At 42.1% G+C, this 20627-nt stretch overlaps 1 long non-coding RNA gene across 1 annotated transcript in view; it reads right to left on the bottom strand.

Moving 5' to 3' along the window:
* Positions 1–378: 378 nt before the first annotated feature.
* The window catches only part of LOC145516258 (uncharacterized), a 42556-nt gene continuing 22307 nt past the window's right edge, over positions 379–20627 (bottom strand). Inside the window, exon 6 of the long non-coding RNA XR_014061243.1 lies at positions 379–2596. This is a non-coding gene — a long non-coding RNA (uncharacterized LOC145516258). The remainder of the gene's footprint in view (positions 2597–20627) is intronic.

Below are 20627 nucleotides of genomic sequence, written 5' to 3'. Positions count from 1 at the left end.
ATCTAGTTCATGGTATTTTTGCTATAGGAGATATAATCTCTGAGCCAAACCTCATTCCTATAGTACTTTGGTCTTTGGGAGTTTTATCTTGATTGATCGCTCAAGTGAACACCCTGGGTTTCAAATAGAGTCTTCCTCATCTCCACTGTGTAGCAGCAACTGGCATTCTCATTATTAATTGACAGTCATCTCCCCAGACAGTAGAGTCACCTCTTCTCTGTCTTTTTGAAATCAAGACATAGCCCAATTTGACTTTCAAGTAGCCCCATTTGATGATAAACAGGCATAGGGAATATATGTGAATAACAGTAAATAGAAATCAAAGAAATCAAGCATAGACTTTGAACAAAAATCTGTATATTCATTGGAAATTATAGCTGTAACCATTGAGTCAGCTTATTTATTTGATGTTTTGAAAATTCCAGTAATTATTTCTGTAATGAATATGGATACTACCTGAATTTTAGTACTTTGATGTTATCTGGTTTTCTTTTTACTTTTGCAGAATTTATATTTTAATATGAGACTCTATATAACAGAAGAAAGAATGCTAATCTTGGTGGCTTTTGTGATTTGCCACGGAGGTAAAATCTTATAAGAAACCCAATTTTAAAAGCAATGTATAAGGACACAAATGAACATATCTATGAAACAGAAACAGACTCACAGACATAAAGAACTGACTTGCAGGCATTTGAGTCAGTCCTAATGAGGTGCATGAACCTACAGCCTATTATTCAGAGTGAAGTAACAAAGAGAAAAACAAATACCGTATATTGATGCTTATATATGGAATCTAGAAAGATGGTACTGATGAACCCATTTGCAGGGCAGCAATGGAGATGCAGACATAGAGAACAGACTATGGACATAATGGGGGAAGGAGAGTGTGGCACAATTTGAGAGAATAGCATGGAAACATATACATTACCATATGTAAAATGGATAGCCAGTGGGAATTTGCTGTATGATGCAGGGAGCTCAAACCTGGTACTCTGTGACAACCTAGAAGGTTGGGATGGGGTGGGAGTTGGGAGGGAGGTTCAAGAGGGAAAGGACATATGTATATCTATGGTTGATTTATGTTGATATATGACAGAAAGCAACACAATATTGTAAAACAATTACCCTCCAGTTGAAAATAAATAAAGAAAAAGAACCGACTTGTGGTCACCAAGGGGGTGAGGGGCAGGGCAGGAAAGTATTGGGAGTTTAGGATTAGTAGATATAAATTGGTATATATATGATGGATAAACAACAAAGTCCTACTGTATAGCACAGGGAACTATATTCAATACCCTATGATAAATCATAATGGAAAAGAATATGAGAAAGAATATATATATATGTATAACTGAGTCACTATACTGTACAGCAGAAATTAACACATTGTAACTCAAATATGCTTCAATAATTTTTTTTAGAAACTGAAAACAATGTTTAGTTTTCATGAAAAATTGGAAAAAATATGCACAGTTTTCACGATCAAGTAAGATTTATCTCAGGAACCCAAGGTAGATTTCGCACTCAAACATTAATCAATATAATTAGCATTTCATGATGTTATCTGTTTTTAAAAAATAGTTTTTTGGTTCATTCAGTGAATGATTTATTTAAATTAAAAAAAAAAAAACAGGAACCAAAAATGGGCCAAAGAGAGGAGGTCTCAATTTTCAGTTTAACGAGACTGCCTGACTGTGTGACCTGGAAAAGCATTTCTTCCTTGGATACCTAGGCCTCCAAAACCCTGAATCTAAGGTTACAGAGATAGAGAAAATTTTGAAAGTGAATTCTAAGGAATAATGAGAGAGGCCATTTCTATGTCTACCCTTTGGTTCTTTGAGCCCTGGTTTCTGACTATGTATATGGCAGACACCACGGTGGAGTTGTCCCTGGGTCAAGGCGTGTACTACATACAGCATCTCAACTTTCAGTAGAACTTTTACCATTCTTTCAAGCTAGCTGCTCTGGGTGATAGACTACGTAAGATCAGCACATTCTGAGAGCATGAGGCCAGTATGGCACATCTTTGTCCTAAGATGTGACTCAGGTCAGGGTCAATGCTGAATCAGTACGGTGATAACTGATAAAATCTCCTTTCAGCCAACAAATGCCGGGAGAAGGATTGTGAAAAGGGAAAGTAAATCTATAACCTGAATGTGTATCTGTTCATTAGGAACAGATTGCTGCCCTCTCTGTGATGAAAGGCGTCTCACGTAATTAGCCTATACCAGATACCTAGCTGACCCCTCAGGAATGGACCATGTGAGGAGCTCACCTTGGTGTCCGCTATCAATAGGCTGAGTACTCAAGCCATAGTGACCACGTTACCTGGCCAGGCAAAGTCCCCGCTGCCACGGTGATGTTGTACACTGCCCCCTTGAGCAAGCACAGGAGTGACTGAGCCGGAGGGATGACCGACCTGCACAGCAATGAGCATCTCGTCCCTCGGATTATTGAGAAACTCCTCTGCAATGAATGACCTTTGCAGAGCTTTTGCTTGGGTCAAAAATAACTTCACATTCTGTGTCCACTCACTCCAGATAACTCTTCCCCTCGATTTCTTTGTCCGCAGTCTTCCAGTCTTGTTCTTTTCCTGACAAGCAGACCCATACATTAACCATTGCCTGTAAATTAGGATTGATACAAACCTCAGATCATGTCTCCTCCCGCACCAAGTGGATGACCAAACGTCCACCTGATGTTCCTGTCCACTGGGAAAATTTGCCCTGAGCACACTTTCAGGGCTACCTCTAACTGAGGCTGAAAGAGCAGTGTCTGAATCTGCCGATGTCAGCACACCACACAGGCCAAGATGTGAAGCCGGCCTGTGTCTTTCCTCCTCTGTTCACTGTTTCTAGGGAATCCCCAGGTGGCCCAAGGTATAAGCTGAGTGGGAGGCAGCAATGAACTAGCCCAGGCATCGTGGGACTCTGAGCTGCCTTCCAGACCTCCTCCACCTGGTCTTCCCTATTCCACTCCCCTCTAACATTGGAAGGCTGCTGCACACGTCCAATTTCACGATTTTGTGGCTCTGGTAACATGCAATCCATGGTAGGTAATCTGGGACACAGAGTTACCTGCCACAATCAGATAGTCATCCAATCTTTACTAAGACCCAGGAATAATCCAGGAGCTGCTCCTCAAAGAGGGAACGGTTGTCCAAAGGAACCACAGCCCAACCCTGTCATTCTAGGGACCTGGGTTGTGATGCTTTCCCTGGTCCTACCAGAGGCTTGCTGCAGCATCCGCATCTGCCATGGACACTTCCAAAGCCACTAGGTCTGCTGGGTTATAAGGCTCAAGTGGCAGGGCATTGTATACCATAGCCTTGACTTGCTCAAGTCTTCTCATTGAGCGCCACACAAAACTGACCCAGCGTCTGGATCAGAGCATCACATCCAAAGGTGATAGATGTTGCCTCCAGAATCAAGAGGCCCTCAAAGCATGGTGCAAAGTTCAAAATGAAGCAACTTTTCTCTCTCTTTAAGGGAGTTATCTGAACATGCACCGGTCCTCTGGATGTCCACAGGAGCATCAAGCCCCTTGCTGCATTTAATCCCTATCCTCTGACATGCGTGTTCTTTAAAGTGGCATCTAGGTTCCTGGCTACTGCCCACCTCACCATGTCCAATTAATGTAACTTTATCAATATAGCTAACCAATAAGATGATCAAGTTCTTCCTGGACTGTGTCATGACAGAAACAGAATGGACACAGTCCCTTGGGTAAAACAGTTAAGGCACTAACCTCTCTGCTCCAAGAAGACAAACTATACTCAATATCTTTGGTGACAGCAATGTGCAAAACATCTATGATAAATCCATAGCAAAATAATGGTACTGGGTGGTAAGGTGCTCACGTGTGCCAGGAAAAAATGCGATATCCAGAACCTCAACTGAGATTGGCGCTACTCCTGAATAAACAACCTACATTCTCCCAGACTCGCTGGCTTTTGTATTGCTCAAACAGACGAGTTACGTGGGGAGATGGTAGGAATTACTCAATCTGTGTTTTTTCAAGTTTTCAATTGAGTTACTCATCCCTCCCCCAGGGACGTGGTACTACTTTTCAGTTGCTGTCTTGGGTTGGAGGTCAGGATGGGGAAGTTCTAGGAGCTTTTATTTGACCCCTTTCTACCTAACGGCCTTCACTCTGTGGGTCAGGGAGCCAATATGAGGGTCCATCAATTTTGCCAAGTATATCTGTAACCACTCTACTACCTGGGACAAAGGAAATGAGCACAGGATGGGTCCAGGATGCCACTGGACCCACTTTGCAATGTATTTGGAACAAGATTTCATTGATCACCAAGACTCTGTAAGTCTCTTCTCAACAGGGGGACCACAATGACATTTTCGGTCTCCAGAAATTAGCCTCATGTTAGCGCCAGTATTTAGTAACTCCAGGAAGGTCTGGGCATAAACTTTTTCTGTTGCATCATCACCCAATAAATGACTGCAGGTTTCTCCATGGAAGGTTTGTGGCCACATTTCTGAGTCCTTCTGTAATAGGTTTTAGGTCCTTCTCCGTCAAGGGGCTCCAAAGCCTGTGGGTTGTCTTGATCTGGAAGGTGAACAAGAGACCAGGGCAGATGTCTGCCTACCTTTTCAAGAATTTTTTTCTGCACATCAAGTCAAGCAGTACCTTAAAATTCTGTCCATCTATTTCACTCCCAAGGATACCACAACTGGCCACCATCACAGATCCCTCGAGGCCCTTATTGCTTGTAAAGAGCCCTCCTGGCTTGTTGTTGTAATGTACCCTCCTTGTCTGTTGTTGCCCCCTTGCCCTCCATGTTCCCAGATTCCATTATCCCCACTGCAACATCTTCTACCCTCATTTCCAGTCCACAGAGAACAGCCGCCTCAGGACTTTTCAAAGATGCTGGTGCTCCTTTCACTAAGAATGTACTTCCTAATGTCTTAGGAAACAAGCCTCCTGGAGCTCTGGCTGCCAGCGGCTGTGTTCCTCACCCAAAGACCATAGCTCCTACTGGATAGTGTTCTGGCAACATTGTCCCCCACCCAGGTCCAGTTGTAGAGGAAGCTGTAAATTTCCTGGGGTATATGATTAACAGGGCGATTCCCCATTGATTCAGCAGTAAAGAATCCACCTGTGATGCAGGAGACGCTGGTTCAGTCCCTGGGTTGGGAAGATCCCCCAGAGAAGGGCATGGCAACCCACTCCAGTATTCGTGCCTGGAGAATCCCAAGGACTATACACCATGGCAAGCTGCAGTCCACAGGGTCACAAAGAGTCAGACACAACTGAAGCACCTGAGGACACACACATCATTAACAGGTGGCTTTGTGGATTGCACATGAACAATCCATGGAAGCATTTCTCTCTCCGTAAGCCTTTGGGCTCTCTGTACAGTATTCCACAGAAGTTACAACGTATCATTCTCAGTGACTGCATGTTGTTGATGAGTCCAGGCTTCAATAAATCATCACCATGCACCAGAGAGGGACGGTGCAGAATACCAATGCTGGAACAGTAAGAAGCTTCCTCTACAACTGGACCTGGGTGGGGGGCAATGTTGCCAGAACCCTACCCAGTAGGAGCTATGGTTCTGGGGAGAGGAACACTGCCACTGGTAACCAGAGTTCCAGGGGAGAGAGAGCCAAGGAACTAATTCCTGCTGGTAATTCCCCTGGGCCTCGACAATGGAGCCCAGTTCAGTTCAGTTCAGTCGCTCAGTAATGTCCGACTCTTTGCGACCCCATGAACCACAGCATGCCAGGCCTCCCTGTCCATCACCAACTCCCGGAGTCCACCCAAACCCATGTCCATTGAGTCGGTGATGCCATCTAACCATCTCATCCTCTGTCGTCCCCTTCTCCTCCCACCTTCAATCTTTCCCAGCATCAGGGGCTTTTCAAATGAGTCAGCTCTTCGCATCAGGTGGCCAAAGGATTGGAGTTTCAGCTTCAACATCAGTCCTTCCAATGAACACCCAGGACTGATCTCTTTTAGGATGGACTGGTTGGATATCCTTGCAGTCCAAGGGACTCTCAAGAGTCTTCTCCAACACCACAGTTCAAAAGCATCAATTCTTCTGCACTCAGCTTTCTTTATAGTCCAACTCTCACATCCATACATGACCACTGGAGAAACCATAGCCTTGACTAGATGGACCTTTGTTGGCAAAGTAATGTCTCTGCTTTTTAATATGCTATCTAGGTTGGTCATAACTTTCCTTCCAAGGAGTAAGCGTATTTTAGTTTCATGGCTGCAATGACCATCTGCAGTGATTTTGGAGCCCAGAAAAATAAAGTCAGCCCCTGTTTCCACTGTTTCCCCATCTATTTGCCATGAAGTGATGGGACTGGATGCCATGATTTTAGTTTTCTGAACATTGAGCTTTAAGCCAACCTTTTCACTCTCCTCTTTCACTTTCTTCAAGAGGCTTTTTAGTTCCTCTTCACTTTCTGCCATAAGGGTTGTGTCATCTGCATATCTGAGGTTATTGATATTTCTCCCAGCAATCTTGATTCCAGCTTGTGCTTCCTCCAGCCCAGCGTTTCTAATGATGTACTCTGCATATAAGTTAAATAAGTAGATCCATTCCAAAAAAGGCAGCCTTCCAGGGACCAAAACAAGGCAGAGAGGGTGAATAGTGAATTTGGAGAGGAAAATAGTACATATTCAGTACATATGTCAATGTACAAAGAACTTCCTTTTTAACAGCTGCATAGAATTTCACTGTAAAAATATACCAGTGAGCTATATGTGACCAGTCCTCTGCTGATGGATATTTAGGTTGTTTCCAATCTTGTTATTATAAACAATACTGTTATGGATACTGTACTGTAATGTGATGTAACATAAATAGTGGATAATATCATGAGTAACTTTGCACATAAGATTTTCTGTTGTGGTAGAATATACCCAATATAAAATTACATTTTAAGCGTATGATTCAGTGACATTGAGTACACTGACATTATTGTGCAACCATTACCACCACCCATCTCCAGACTGTTTCATTATCCCAAACTGAAACTCTATACTCATTAAACAATAACTCCTCATTCCTTCTCCCCAAAAGGCCCTAGTAACCATTATTCTACTTTCTGTCCCTATATACTTGACTACTATAGGTACTTTATATAAGTGGGGGCATATAATGTTTGTCCTTTTGAACCGTGTCATTTCACTTAGCCATTTATTTATAAGCTGTGTGTGTGCATGTGCTTAGTCACTCAGGCATGTCCAACTCTTTGCAACCCCATGGACCGTAGCCCGCCAGGCTCCTCTGTCCGTGGGATTCTCCAGGCAAGAATACTGGAGTGGGTTGCCATGCCCTCCTCCAGGGGATCTTTCCAACCCAGGGATTAAACCCAGGTCTCCCACATTGCAGGCAGATTCTTTACCAGCTGAGCTACCAGGGAAGCCCATTTACAAACTACTTGTAGCTAATGTCACTTACTCCATTGAGCCAGGGTTCACCCATGTTGTAGCATATATCAGAACTTCATTTCTTTTTAAGGCTGAACAGTATTTCATTGTATATATGAATATGTGATATTTTGAATATATGTTAACAGACAAATGATAGAAATGAAATGACTGGATCCAAGGATATATACAATCATAATTTTTGTGTTTATTGCTGAATTACACCCTCCCCCACAACTCACTGAAGAATTTGGATCAATTTATACTCTCATCAGCAATGTAAAAGAGTATCTAATTCCCATATTCTTGCCAACACAGGGTGCTGACTTCTGGATACTTGTTAACTGGATAGATGAAAGAAAAAGAAAAGATAAAAAGATGGCACTAAACGTCTCTTATTTTCAGTGAAGTTGAGGACAGTACGTTTTAGGTGGGCAGTGGGGGGAACTTTCAAGTACTAAATATTTACTAAATATTAAATAATGCCTAAAGAAAATTAGAAGAGGGCAATAAATATTTTAAAAATTCACCTTAGAGAGGAAACATTTTATATGTTCTGTTTGCAGGCTTCTGATTGTTCTATACTCCAACCCAAAAGGACTGGCACAACTCACAAGGCTTTCACACTGGTCCCTGACATTCTACTTGGGGCCTGTCAACAGTGGCGAGTGCCTTCTGGGTGGCCCCCACCAGGGATCCCTCCTTTAGATATCTGACCTTTCTAAGGGAGAAAGAGTCTGCTGCTCCTTCCGAAAGCCTTCTGTCATGACTTTTGTTTCTGATCTGAAAAGCACACCATGACCAGATAATTGATGCCATCAGCCTTCAAGTGAGAGAAGGAGGGTGGTTGGCAGCAGCTTCTGTCACCCCAGGACCACAAGGGTGATATGGCCGATCTAGCTGATAAGATGCTATCATCTTTCTCAAGGCTGCTCACAAATCTGTCCAAAGCTGGGCACGAACTTAGATGCAGGGGGTTAACAGGGTAACCGTGTCTTAGCTGGAATCACAGATAACCCTGGCAGAGCAGTAATTTCATATCCTGTGTTTCCCAAACTTGCTTGATAATGAGAATCACTTGGGACATTTGTCAAAAATCCAGCTTGCCAGGCCGCTTCCTTGGAGATTCTGTTTTAGTAGGTCAGAAAGTGTGAGCAGCATGTCCAGGTCACGTGACTGGTGAGTGGCAGGGCCAAGATGCCATGATTCCAAAACCCCACTCTTACACACTCTTACTATCTACATTTACTAGCCTATCATTTGTTGTTGTTGTTCAGTCGCTCAGGGTGTCTGACTCTTTGCAGCCCCATGGACTGCAACAGACCAGGCTTCCATGTCCTTCACCATCTCCTGGAGCTTGCTCAAACTCACATCCATGGAGTTGGTGATGCCATCCAACCATCTCGTCCTCTGGTCTATCATAGATGTCTACTATCATAGATAGTAATTGGATAGATAAAAATGTCTATCGCTTGCCCAATTACTATCTACATTTGGGCAAGTCACTTAATAATAAGAACAGCCATTTACAGAGAGCATTATATTTCATGAAACAATTTCACACCCATCATTATGTAATACTTATAACCCTATGAAATTGATAAAATTATTCCCATTTTATAGAGGCTCAGAAAAGTCAAGTGATTGGCTGAAGCAGGGGTCACATATTCAAATGCCTCTAGAGACCAGGCAGTTTCATCCAATTTTTAAATTATTGATTATTTATTCACCTCTGTAGCAAGGAAACATTCACTCATTCAACCATTTAAAAAGTGCTTACAAAGTACTGATGACTGGGCACACAGCAGTGAACTGTTTAAAATCTCTGCCCTCATGAAGCTGACATTTTAGGAGTGAAAACAAACAGTAAGCAATAAAGAACAAATAACAGGCTCATTTTAGATTGTGGTAAGTGCTACGAAAGCAATAAAACAGGGCTTTTGAGTTGGGAGGTGGCGGAGGCTTTGCCTAGGGTGGTCCAATACAGTAGTCACTAGCTTGTATGTGTCTATTGAGCATTTGAAATATGGCTCAGACACATTGAGATAAGTCATAAGTCAAGATACATACTGGATTTTGAAGACTTCGTACCAAAAGAGAATGTAAGGTATCCTAATAACAATTTTTATCTTGATTACAAGTTGAAGGGATATTTTAGACATACTGGATGAAATAAAACAGGTTATTAAAATCAATTTCACCTGTTTCTTTTGACTTGTTTATATGGCAAGAGAAAATTAGAATTACATTTGTGGCTCCCATCATAGGTCTTTGAATGGTGCTGACTAGAGGAACCAAGACTGCCTTCAGTCTTTCCCAACATCAGGGTCTTTTCCAATGAGTCAGCTCTCTGCATCAGGTGGCCAAAGTATTGGAGTTTCAGCTTCAGCATCAGCCCTTCCAACGAATATTCAGGGTTGATTTCCTTTAGGATTGATTGGTTTGATCTCCTCACAAGCCAAGGGATTCTCAAGAGTCTTCTCCAGCACCACAATTTGAAAGCATCAATTCCTCAACCTGGAGAATTCCATGGACAGAGGAGCCTGGTGGGCTACAGTTCATAGGCTCACAAGAAGTCAGACATGACTGAGCCCGGTGTAGGTCATACCTTTCCCATCCTTAAGAGGAGGGAAAACCAGATCAGCTGGACCAACTCAGTCCACTCTGCTGAGGAGCTGGGCAGCAGTCAGCCACCAAGTCTGCCTCAACACTATCACACAGCCAGGAAAGATTTGGGTGATTTTCTTTTGCTTCCAGATCCCACATTCTTTCCACTTAATCTATTTGGGACAATAGATCCCTTTGAGAATCTGATGAAACCATGGTCCATGTCTTGGAACTGTCATGGCACCTGTGGGTGTGTCACTTAGCTTGCTAACGTGTTACAGTGAGCATATACTGAGGTTCAGGGTCTTGTGGAAGTTGACATTCAGCCTGAAGCAGTCTTGTCAGGGTTGGAAATCAGTGGTGGGCACCAACATCATTTGAGTGACAAGTTTAGTGAGAGTGGAGGGGTGAGGATCACAAAGAAACAAAGGGAGCACTGAGACTAGTCTAGATGGTTAGAGAGTCAGTAACCCAAGGAATCAGGCTTCCTGGGTGGCTCAATAGGTAAAGAATCCACCTGCAATGCAGGAGTTGCAGGGGATGTGGGTTTGATCCCTGGGTTCAGAAGATCCCCTGGAGGAGGGCAAGGCAACCCACTCCAATATTCTTGCCTGGAGAATCACATGGACAGAGAAGCCTGGTGGGCTACAGTCCAGAAGATCACAAAGAGTCAAACGCAACTGAAGTGACTACAAACGCATGCATGCAACCCAGGGAATCACCTACTCTGGGTTGAGTCACAGATGATTAAGTTGCCATTCTTAGTTGCAATGGCCTCTTCTCCAACTTGGCCAAGGCTCTGTCCAGCGCAACAAGGTGACTATGTGCAAACCCCAAAAGGCTTTTCTGCATCAGGAATAGGGGAGTTTAAAAACACTGAATTAGTGTAACTGGGCTCATCCACGCGCCATTTCTGTGTGAGACCCTTGGAACACAAAGGACTTGAGTCACTTTGAGTATGAGGGTGGAGGTAGAGATGCACTTTGTTTTTTTTTGACTTTTCAGGGTTTTTTGTTATCTTTGGCGGGGGGGGCATTGTGTGTGTGTGTTTTTGTTGTCCCTCCCCTAGTTTGCCTGGCTAAGACCACAACCTGAAAATTGTGGTCTTGACATTCTCTCTGACCTGACAATACAATCTGTAGTTATCTATAAACACTCGTCTGAGCACTTTCCCAAATCCCTGAGACCTTCCAATCAATTTACTTCTGAAACATCTCTAAACACCTTAAAAGTGTTACTTCATTTCCAGAGATTTCCTAATTCAGATCTCCAGCAACACACACCAGAGACGTCAACCTCAAAAGTTTCTTCATTGTTCCTAGCTCTCCTCTCCACCTGCATCCAGTGTGTCATCCACCTTCTATCAGAATCACCTAAGATCTGATCTTATCACATCCCCAGCGAAAATCCCTCAGGGTCTCCCCATTTCTTAACCGATAAAGTAGTCCGAACCCTCAGCACAGAGGCACAGTCTGCCCCAAGACCTTCTTCTGCCTCCTTCTCTCTCTGGCCCAGGTCCCTGTCCCGCCCTTGAGATGCCAGAGAGCTGCCGTGTTTCAGTTGTGCTCAGCATTTTTGTTTCTCCATCTCGTTATTTGTATGGTTCCCTCTGCATTATGCCTTCAATCCTTACACCTCCACGTCTGACCAGCACTCTTTGCATCCTTTCAGCTTGAGCTTAGCTGCCCCTTCCTCCAGAAAACACGGCCACTTTTCGAGACAAAATAAATCCTTCCCTCCAGTCTGCTCCCCAGGCCCATCCCCCTACCGTAATTCTCATTGCTTTGGTCTTTACTGAACACTGTAAAGATATCATTTGCTTAAATAGTCATCTGTCCATAGAATTCTCCAGGTGAGAATTCTGGAGTGGGTAGCCTTTCCCTTCTCCAGAGGATCTTCCCTACCCAGGGATCAAACCCAGGTCTCCCACATTATAGGCAGATTCTTTACCATCTAAGCCACCAGGGATGCCCTTTATGAGATTATAAAATCCTAATTATGAAGTTACACACATAATTCGACACATAATAATGTACTGTCTCAAACTATTTCCCTTTTTCTTATATCTTATCCTTCCATCTTAGATTGTAACCTTAAGGAATCAAATCCTTCTATTCCTCCCTAACTTTTGCAGCTCTTGTGATGAATCTAAGTTATCCTTTTATCTATAAAGGACTGATTAGATCACCTAATGGGTCCTGTATCTTGGTATAACATTTGGTCATTCTAAAAACAAACAGGAGGAACCCAAGAAATACATTATACTGATTATACAAGGGCTGCTTAGGTGGTGTTTATATTTAGCAATTGAATAGTAATTACCTTTTTTAAGCAGGAAAGGGGCACAGAATCAATGAAGATCCTCCTCCTGCATGCTCCTGGTTACCACTGACCTACTAAGTGCCCAATACTGATCTAGGCACCAGGGATACAACAGAAAACAAAGCCACACAAAGGCCTGCCTTCTGTGGAGCCTGCAGTCCAAGTGAGGAGACAGAAAACAAAGATGTATATGGTACCATCAAGTGGCAGTGATGCTAAGAACCAAAGTACCACAGTCCCACTGTTAACAATAACAGTGATGGTATAAAGCTGGTTAAGGAGCTACAGGGTGATGAAAGACAGTGATATTTAAGAATGACAATCAGAGAGACCTCTCTAAGGGCTTGTTAATGTGTGCAGGAAACACTCCTGGGGGTCCCCAAGACCATTCTCACCACTGTCTTAAGAGGAAGACTCTGCAGTATATATAGTTAGAGCTCAGAGCATGGCCAAGGATGGGTCAGACTAGATTGTGTGCCTGATAAAGGGAAAGCAGCTAAGAAGGTTAATGGAGGGAATTCCCTGACTGTCCAGTGGTTTGGACTCTGTGCTTGCACTTCAGGGGCACAGGATGAATCTTAACCACTAAGGAGCGAGAGATGTGTGTGCAAGTTTACCACTAGCGCCATCTGGGAAGCCGCCAGGGACTGGAAAGAAAACTCCCCCAACTTTGTCTCTCCTGCAGACGACTCAGAGGCCCAGCTCCTCCCTCCCTCTCCCTTCTCTTCCCTCCTTCTCCTCCAGCAGCCCAACCACCAGCTGAGTCCCTTTGCACTTTATTACAAAAGATCAGCCAGTGAGAACTGATGTGTTGCTTCACAATTTTCCTGCCTTACCTTCCCTTTACTTCTCACCCTCAAGTCCTGGGAACTGCAATTCCAAATCAAGAGTCAGCACTTTTTTTTTTTTTTTGCCTCTGACTGCTTCCTAGAGGATCTGGGCTAAAATATATCTTAAAACAAAAAACAAGCCTTTAAAAAAAAAAATAATAAAACAATTGCCCTGTAAGGTGGTTTTAGGAAGAAATCTCAGAAAGAGATAAGGTCCTCTGTATGTGTGTGTGTGCATGTGTGTGTAAATGTATGTGTACCCATGCTCACAACACATGAGTATAACACCAACTTTAATACTTCTTTTTCATTAAAAAAATAATAAATGCTGGTTATCATTGTTTAAGCAATAAAAGAATCAAGGCTGAAAAAAAAACCCTTGTACAAACATACATACACACACATCTTTTCTTCTGCAGACATATATGTAATTATATATGTAATTTGATGCATGAAATATCCAGAGGATATTAATAGTGAAACTATTGGGTCAAGAGATAATGCATATTAGACAGGTGTTACAACAAAAACATGCATATATCTCTTGATACAATACTTATTTATCCTCTGGGTATTTCCTGGTAGCTCAGCTGGTAAAGAATATGCCTGCAATGCAGAAGACCTGGGTTCAACCCCTGGGTTGGGAAGATCCCCTGGAGAAGGGAACAGCTACCAGTCCAGTATTCTGGCCTGAAGAATTCTATGGACTGTGTAGTCCATGGGGTCACAAAGAGTCAGACACAACCAAGCGACTTTCAATTCACTCACTGGGTAATCCAAAACATGCACCAAATTATGCAGAAAGAGAAGAATGTGGGAGAGGATGAAATGGTTGGATGGCATCACCAATTCAATGGACATGAACTTGGGCAAACTTCAAGAGATAGTGAGGGCCAGGGAAGCCTGGCGTGCTGTAGTCCATGCGGTTACAGAGTCAGACACAACAGAGTGACTGAAGAACAGCAAGAATATGAGAACTTTTATTACAAATAGATGCTGAGGACTTCCTTGGTGATTCAGTGGTTAAGAATCTGCTTGCCAGTGCAGGGGACACAGGTTCAATCCCTGGGTCGGGAAGATCCCCTGGAGAAAGAAATAGCAACCTACTCCAGAATTCTTGTCTGGGAAATCCCATGGACAGAGGAGCCTGGCAGGCTACCATCCATGGGGTGGCAAAGAGTTGGACACGACTTAGCAACTAAACAAAAAGAGTCAATCACCAAGAAGTAATGTACACAGCATAAAGCTTGACAGCCTATGTTTGTAATCAAGAAGACCTGGGCTCAAGTCTTGGCTTTGCCATTATGGGCTCTGTGACCTTGGAAAAGCCCTTAACCTTTTTTGTTCTACAAAATGGGGATTATCACTCCAGCCACCTTACAGGACTGTGATGAAGATGAAACACAGTAAAGAACATCACAGTGGTTAACACGGCACCCTGCATGTTGACATGTTTGATTAATTTAGCTATTATTATTGATTAATAGACAGCTATTGCTACTCTTGTTCACAACTATCTAAAGTAAGGTTAAAAAACTCTGAAACCCACAAGCTGTAGGTATCCCTACCCCCAAAGCGCTTATACCCTCATCTTCTGACCCACCTTGGTTAACCATATATCAAGGAGTGTGTCACAGATTCAGTCCTAAGGCATTCAGATTCAGAAGTTTCCAAATTTAGAGAATATTGCCCTTTGCTATGCTCTACAATAACATCTTTTTCTGGCAGAAACTGAAGCACTTTTGAGAAAACACTACACAGCAAAACAGTGATTAAAACAAGAAACATTTAAAACACACATCCAAGTTCTTCTGCCTAAATTATCTATAAGAATACTTAATGCCTACAACTGACAATTGAATTGACAGGGGGTTGGGGGGCGGCTATGGATTTGGAGATAGTGGTAGCTGACATCAGAGTTAATTTAAGCTAATCAGGCTGTTCTTTACAGGACTAAAAAAAAGTCTTTTCTGAATTTTCAGACACTTGTCTTTAATTATTGACCCACCTTACTTAGTGAATTCCACAGATGTCAGTAAAGTTTAGAAATGATTTTTCTCTCTTCCCAGCTGACCCTGATAAGAACCTATCAGAGTGGCCACTTATATATGGTTTTCTAGAAACACAATTGAAGTTGTGGTCTGGATTCCACTGACGTGGCCACAAGCAATGTTTCAAAAAAGAAAGAAGGTGGAAGAGATGGTGGGTGATTCACTCTTTTAATTTCCTACTCCCTGAATGCACTAGTCTTTACTCCTAGCTGCAGCCAATCTTGAACCCTAGAAACATCTGGGTTTATATGAATACAACTGCAGCAACTGGAGATTCTGAGCATTTGACCAAATGAGGATAAATTCTGTGAAAGTAATTTTTAAGGCCTGTGTAGACCACTGCATGGGTATATTTAATGGGAGGGCCCCAGTTGGGTCCAAGACTTTGATTAAACAGCTTCTGGCACAACTTAGAATTGCTCATTTCTATCCAGTCTTGCATTAGAATAATCAAACTATACACTAGACTATTGACATGAATGTATATGCACTAGGATACTCTAAACAAAATTGGAAAAGTGGCATAATTCTCCCTCCTAGGCATCTACTGTACTTAATGAAATGGGGCCAAAGGTCCCATGCTGACCAGACGCTAGGGTTCTTGTATCAAGTAAATGTGTAACAGAGGGAAACACAGGCAACTCCAAAGTACAGGGTATTTATTGTTTAAACATTAAAAAAACACAAAATTTGCTAAGAAAAATTATAAAATTATAGTGAAAATCTAGTATGTTTTATATTTATAAACATACATACATGGGCTTCCCCAGTGGCTCAGCAGTAAAGAATCTGCCTGCAGTGCAGGAGACCTGAGTTTGATCCCTGGGTTAGGAAGATCCCCTGGAGAAGGGCATGGCAACCCACTCCAGTATTCTAGTCTGGAAAATCCCATGGACAGAGGAGTCTGGTAGGCTACAGTCCATGGACTTGCAAAGAGTTAGACATGACTGAAGCAACTAAGCATGTATGCATATATATATATATATATATATATGTATGTATATATGTATGTATACATATACATGTATGTATGTATATATGTGTATATGTATATATACATACTAAAGTAAATGTGTATAAATTATGTTTTTATAAACGAAAGAAAAAAGACAGGAAGGCAATAAAATAAAACATTAATAGTGAATTGTGATAGGATGGGTAGGTTGGGTTATTTTCTTCAAACTTTAACCTTCTACAATTTTAGTTTTCTACAATGAATCTGTATTACTTTTATAAACAGAAACATACAAAAACAAAGTAGAAATTTTTTTAAACTTAGATTCTTAAGCCAAACAGTTGGAACCAGTGTATATTTAAAAGAAAACTCTTATACACTGTTGATGGGAGTGTAAATTGGTGCAGCCACTGTGGAAGACAGTAGGGAGTGTCCTCAAAAAATTAAAAATATAACTACCATATGATCTAGCAACCCCACTTCTGGATATTTATCCAAAGACTACAAAAACACTAATTTGAAAAGATATATCACCCCTATGTTCACAGCAGCATTATTTGCAATAGCTAAGATATGGAAACAACTGAATGTTCGTCGACAGATGAATGGATAAAGAAGCTGTGGTCAAGCGGTGCTCTGTGACATCCTAGAGGGGTGGGATGGGGCAGGAGGTAGAAAGGCGTTCAAGAGGGAGGGAACATATGCATACCACGGCTGACTCATGTTGATATATGGCAGAAACCAACACAATATTGTAAAGCAATTATCCTTTAGTTAAAAATAAATTAATTAAAAGTCCAAAAAGAACAACAATAGCAACAAAAAGTAAGCTATGGTATAAGGACCTCCCTGCGGGTCCAGTGATTAAGACTTCACCTTCCAATGCAGGAGATGCAGGTTCGATCCCTGTTTGGGGAACTAAGATCCCACATGCCTCAGGTGAAGCCAAAAAATAAATAAACACAACATTGTAAATCAACTAAAAAAAAGAAGAAACTGTAGTACATACATACAATGGAATATTACTCGGGCATTAAAAAACTGAAATCTTGCCATTTGCACACAACATGGATGAAATTACATGGTGTCATGCTAAGTGAAATAAGTCAGACAGATAAAGACAAGTACTGTATGATTTCACCCTTATGTGGAATATAAACAAATAAAAAGAATAATAGGGGGGTTCCTTGGTGGTACAGTGGTTAAGACTTCGCCTTCTAATCCAGGGGGTGCTGGTTCAGTCCCTGGTGGGTGAGCTAAGATGCTACATGCCTTGTGGCCAAAAAAACACACATAAAACAGAAACAATATTGTAAGTATTTCAATAAAGACTTTAAAATGTGTATGTGTGTTCAGTTGCTCAGATGTGTCTAACTCTTCGTGAACCCATGGACTGTAGCCTGCCAGGCTCCTCTGTCCATGGAGTTTTCCAGGCAAGAATACTGGAGCAGGTTGCCATTTCCTACTCCAAGGCATCTTCCCAACCCAGGGATGGAACCCGAGTTTCTTGCATCTCCTGAATTGGAAGGCAGTTTCTTTATCACTGTACCATCTGGGAAGCTGACTTTAAAAATGGGCCACATCAAAATCAATTTTTTAAATAAATAAATGAACAAACAAAACAAAAACAAACATGTAGATGCATAGAATAGAGTAGTGGTTACAACATAGGAAGCGGCACAGAGGGGAGGAGGGGAGGGAGGGCTACCAACAGTGGGTGACGGGCGGAAACTGTCAATAAATTTGGGGTGGAAAACATGCTATGGGGCACACAGAAGTAGAATATAATGTAGTACACATGAAACTTGAGTTATAAACCAATGTTATAAGCCAATGTGACTGTAATAAAAAAATTTAAAGGTAAAAGCAGACAACATCAACACTCTGTGCTGAGCAGATCCCATCCTGATCCTAGGTCATCTTGAGCATCCTCTCTGGGACAGGGCAGCGGCTTTGGCTGAGAGATGCTGGGAAGTCTGCTGTGGCTGGCGGTTCCAGTCACCCTCCTAGCCCTGAGACAAGAAGCAGGAGAAGACAGGTGTTCCTGTTGAGTCAGAGAACACTCAAGTTGAAAATGATGACATATCACCTCTATTGAAAGGACACAGAGTCACACCTCCTGAGCTGTCTCACTCTGCAATTAATGACGATGTGCTGTTAGAAGCCAACCTCACAATTATTAAATAAAGCAAAGACGATGAAAACAAGATAAAGCTTATCATCAACAACAAGGAAAAAGAGCCAATAGAATCATGGGCCATAGTCCTAACTCTTATGATACTAGAGATATGAAAAAAAAAAAAATACTGCCCAGCTGGGAGACAGGAAGCAGCTAGTTACTATGCAAAGAAAAGGGGAAACTGCAAAAAAGGAGGAGGAGAGAAGGCGTGTGGTTGAAAACATACGTTTGTGGTCAGAAAGAGCAGGCGCTGGTGTAATACTTGATGCTGGGGGAGTATTTGCCTCCTCTGGGGCAACGATTGGATATTCTAAGGAAAAATGAAAAAATTTTCATTTACAATTACAAACACGCACTAGTTGTAATTGTACCAGACTCCACCAGGCATGAACTTCTTTCCAGGGAGGAAAAAAAAAGGAAGATTTGCGTGTGGGAGGAGATGAACACTGACCAGTTTGCTGCACAGCCTGGCTCTCATGTTCCACTTATCAGAGAACTTACCACTGACAGTTTGGAAGAAAATGCATATTTGTTTTTATCAATAAACTTAAAAAAGTAGTACTAAAAAATCTAGGAGTTGTAAAAGACATTTATGCAAGTGCTCCCAGTATTCACTGTAGCATTTACAGAAGCTGCCCTTGGGACTTTCTGGAGATTCAGTGGTTAAGACTCCATGTTTTGGGTGTGATCCCTGATCCGGGAACTAAGACCCCACATGCCCAGCAGTGAAGTCAAGGGAAAAAAAGAAGAGAGAGAAGCTGACCTCAACTGGCAAGTTGCCTGGGAACTGATTGCACCAGAGAAAGCCTACTGACTTGGTTATTTCAGATGATTCAGAAGCAGAAATGAGAGATCACCAAAGTGTGCACATCTCCATTCTATAAGTATAGTCTGTGTGCTCATTCACTCAGTCGTGTCTGATTCTTGCAAACCCATAGACTGCAGCCTGCCAGGCTCCTCTGTCCACGGGATTCTCCAGACAAAAATACTAGAGTGGGTTGCCATGCCCTCCTCCCAGGGGATCTTCCTGACCCAGAGATCAAATCTGAGTCTCCCACATCTCCTGCATTGTCAGGCAGGTTCTTTACCATTGAACCACCTAGGAATTTCAAATATAGTCTACAGTATGTCAAAATAGCCCAAATAGTCTTTGCCAATCTTTTTCTTCTCAGTTTTTAGGCATGTATTTTCACCTACACATCTCATGTCATTCTCTAGGAATAAATTCACTAAGATTTTGGTAGTATATTCACTATACTTGGGTGTGCACTGAGTTAACACTTACTAGATGTCTCTGAATTTGATGATTTCAATAGATATTTTTGGTATTTAAGAAACAAACATTTTTTAACTAAAAAAAATATTTTCCTAGCCTATGCTATTCTAACCATTAGGGCTCACCCCTAAAGGACTATAGTCTTTTCCTTCTTCAGGTCTGGATGGCTCCTGTACCTCTCTTATGAAATATTGTATTTCACCTTTTATTATTGCTTGTATTTATTCTCTTCATCAGCGTGAAAGCTATTAAAGGCAAGATTTGTCTTATACATCTTTGTATGATCTCTAACCCGTAACAAGTGGTAGGAACTCTGGAAATACATGTTGAGCTGAATTGAATATAATTACTTGGCATAAATGATATGAGTTGTGCTGTCCTAGATAACTGGTACAAAATATTCAAAATTGCATTCATTATGTTCTTCACATCTGTCAAAAGCCTGCTTATTGCCCTGAATTTTTTTTTTTTTTTTGGCTGTGCCAAGCAGCATGCAGGATCTTAGTTTCCCAGCCAGGAATCAAACCTGTGCCCCCTGCATTGGGAGCACAAAGTCTTCACCACCGGACCTCCAGGGAAGCCCCTGCCCTGAATTTTAGATAATGAATGCTACCATTTCCCAGATGCTCATCACTTTCATGAATTCTCTCCTTCTGCAGCCACGTCATTCTGTTTTTACTAGCTATGGGTCCATAATTTCATTACAAGTTCTGTGTAAACACCCTCTGATTCATCTTCTTCCCATCTGGTGATTCCTTCTCACCACTGCCAAAGTAACTTCTTAATCCAGGTAGAATCTTATTTTTCCTCCTCAAAAACCTCAAAACACTCTCAGTTACCCAAAACTTAAATGGCCTCTCCCGAAGCCCTCTGCTCTGATCTCAAACCAGGCCTAAATGTGCAGCTTTCAGCTCCACAAGCCTCATTCTGGCCACATGACTCAGTGACCTACTGTCAAAATTTTGCACACTTTTTTTCACTCTCTGTTGCCTAATTAGTTCCC

The sequence above is a fragment of the Giraffa tippelskirchi genome, chromosome 8 (genome assembly GCF_054371585.1).
Source record: "Giraffa tippelskirchi isolate mGirTip1 chromosome 8, T2T-mGirTip1v1.2.pri, whole genome shotgun sequence".
In the NCBI taxonomy this organism is placed as follows: domain Eukaryota; kingdom Metazoa; phylum Chordata; class Mammalia; order Artiodactyla; family Giraffidae; genus Giraffa; species Giraffa tippelskirchi.
Note: the sequence above shows the minus strand (reverse complement) of the source record. Positions and strands in the feature narration are given on the sequence as shown.